Genomic DNA, 3,195 nt, shown 5'->3' with positions numbered 1-3,195 from the left:
GTTGGTGAAATCATGTCACTTACGCCCCTCTGGTTCCAAGCCCTTGGCTGAAAAATGCTATGCTACGACAGACAGTGCTAATACCATGCTATGCTACATCATACCATATTATACAACCAAGCTCACCAGTAGAGAGTATATGACTTTGCTGTTGGCGGGAGAGACGTCTGCATCCACAGCCTTGAGTGTGAGAACCAAGGAACCAACAGCAAGGGTCTGGAGAAATAAAGACAGCAGGACAGAGAACTCTGGGCACTTACAGCTGCGCTAAAATATAGTAGCCTACAGAATCTCAGTGTGATGTGTTTTTACTCTGCTTGAATAACACTGATAGTGTCCATGAGAAGAGGTTGTGTAATGATGGCATAATGACCCTTATGCGGTGTGTGCATATACTTCATATGAATGTGATTTATTTCTAGCTTGTCAGGAACTTAGTTCTTACCTCTGACACATTAACCCTGTATTCTTGTTTTTCAAAGACCGGTGGATTGTCGTTGATATTATTGACCTGGAGTAAACGTCGATTTTTCCTCTAAATAGAAATCATGATAGCAGTTAGTTTAATCTTAAACAAAAAACAACTTTTGTAATGTTTATTTCTTTACAGATTTGAATTGGCTGGAGTCTGACTTACCCCACTCTTTACACAGCCTATGGTATAGTACAGAACGCCTTTTGCCTAGAAACAACAACAACAATAACAATAATAATAATAGTAATAATAATAATAATAACTAGATGTACCGCAGAGCGGTACAAAATATGACCGCCGCCCAGTCCTGCACATGTTTTTTCACAAAAATAAGTCACGCTGAAAGGCATATATGATTCTAACTGTCTCGCATTATGCACACTCAATTCTCACTGGTATCTGCTAGACAACAAGCACCAAAACATGATTAGTTCATAGATTTCACATGTAAATTACATTTTATACAACCCCACCCCCATCTTGCCTGTTCATAATTCTGAGAAATTCTTGAATTGTGTGCATGTGTGCGTGTACATGTTTATGTTTATGTGGGTGTGTGTGCGTGCATGTGCATGTGCTTGTGTTTGCCTGTTTATGTGCCTGTGTTTGTGCATGTGCATCCATGCGTATATGTCTACTGTGTGAGTATGTGTCATACGTAGGATTACTGTGAATGTATGTGTGTGCGTATGTATCTGATTATGTGTGCATATGGAATGGGTTTACATGACCCCTAGAGGCAAACATACGCAAAAAATGAGTCATCCTAGGCCCTACGGTTCTCAAGATATTCACAGAAAACTGTGTCTGCCCTACCCTCCTTTCGGGGGGTCCAGTCCAGCGGGGGGGCTACAGATCAAAACGAAAAACGATGGTTCCATGCTATCCATGTGGGGTTACATGCCCACCAAGTTTTGTGTACCCCGGTCTTTCAGTGTCCCGGGAATCCTAGTTGGTGTACGGTCACTAAATGTACACATAAATTATTTTATTGTAAGGCCCCCCATGAACGAAAGTCCACAAAACTTGGCAAGCATTTGGAGGGTGTCATAATGATCCTACACTTTCAATTTCGTGCAGTTTTGACCATGTCAGCCAGATATATTGTGATGAAAACACCTAATGTTTTGCTTTTTAATTTTTAACTAGGTGGCGCTATACATGAAATAAGTGGTAATGGGATAGGTTGACATGCCCCCTTAAGACCAACATACAAAAAAAAGGTGGACCTCCTAGGCCCTAGGGTTCACGAGATATTCACAGAAAACTGTCTCCGGCCACCTACAGGCCAGTTGGTGTATAGTTACATACATTAATTTATTGTGTGGCCCCCCATGAACAGAATTCCACGAAACTTGGCCTGCATTCAGAGGGTGTCATAATGATCCTACACTTCCAATTTCGTGCAGTTTTGACTATGTTAGGTCACAGATACCTGCGATTACAACACCTCATTTTTACTTTTTTGTGTTTAACTAGGTGGCGCTATACATGAAATGAGTGGTTATGGAATGGGTTGACATGGCCCTTTGAGATCAACATACAAAAAAATGGTCCTCCTAAACCCTACGGTTCTCAAGATATTCACAGAAAACTGTGTCTGCCCTACCCTCTTTTCAGAGGGTCCAGTCCAGTGGGCTGGCTACAGATCAAAATTAAAAAAGGTGGTTCCATGCTATCCATGTGGGGTTACATGCCCACCAAGTTTCGTGTACCCGGTCTTACAGTGTCCCGGGAATCCTTGACGGAAATTTGGATATGCGAAAAAGAAGAAAAAAAAAATCTGGCTAAACCTATATGACCGCCGCTTCGCTGCGCGGCGGGCATAATAATAATAATAATAATAATAACAATATTAATAATATGTTATTGTTATAAAGTACAGCAGTACTGGTTCTCAAGCACACCGAATAGTAACTTAGTAGACTCACATCTTTCAGAGCCTCTGCATCCAGAGGTTTTCTCGTCTGAACCACTGCGATAGATGCATTTCCAGTTGTGAGGTTCAGTTCCAGAAACTCGAGGTGGGATGGATACGTGTATGGCTCTAGAACAATGGTATCATTCTGTGGAACCCCTCTCATAACATCGATGTTCCCTGTCAGATGGGTCAAGGGTCCAGACAAGACAGACGGTCACACTCTGATGGTAGCCTATTCAACACATTCATCTGATTGGTTAGCCTGTATACCAGACGAATCTTAGAGTGCATTTGAACTTCCTCTACCACAAAAAATCACCAATCACAATGTCTTATCTGCCATGGGATGGGCTTTAAAATGGCAGATAAAGGAGAACTTTTGCCACAACCAGGGGGTTAAAGTGTGTGTGAGGGGGTGGGATGCAGTTCCGCCACCTCAGATAAATTAATAATTAATATATTCTTTCATACCAACGATATTGCACAATGATATTGTTAAAATAAATGGTGAGTTAATTTTTCAGCTGCTGTTTTATTGCTTTGTTAAGTGTTTTTATTGACTTGGTAAATACTGTTTGATATCATCTTGTGTTCTGTGATTGACTTTACCTGCGTATCCTTCATCTTTTTTCCCCAAAAAATCATTTGTCCCTGTTTCGCAGTTTATATAGGAACCTGAACACATGTTAACACATCAACACATATAACACATAACATAACAATATTGCATGATGATGGTTCCCACTCACACTTACGCACGCAAGCGCGTGCACACGCACACACACACACACACACACAC

Source organism: Alosa pseudoharengus, unplaced genomic scaffold (genome assembly GCF_046254945.1).
Source record: "Alosa pseudoharengus isolate Yale_2024_CS ecotype anadromous, Long Island Sound unplaced genomic scaffold, YU_APseudo_1.1 YU_APseudo_1.1_scf_1, whole genome shotgun sequence".
Lineage (NCBI taxonomy): Eukaryota > Metazoa > Chordata > Actinopteri > Clupeiformes > Clupeidae > Alosa > Alosa pseudoharengus.
Note: the sequence above shows the minus strand (reverse complement) of the source record.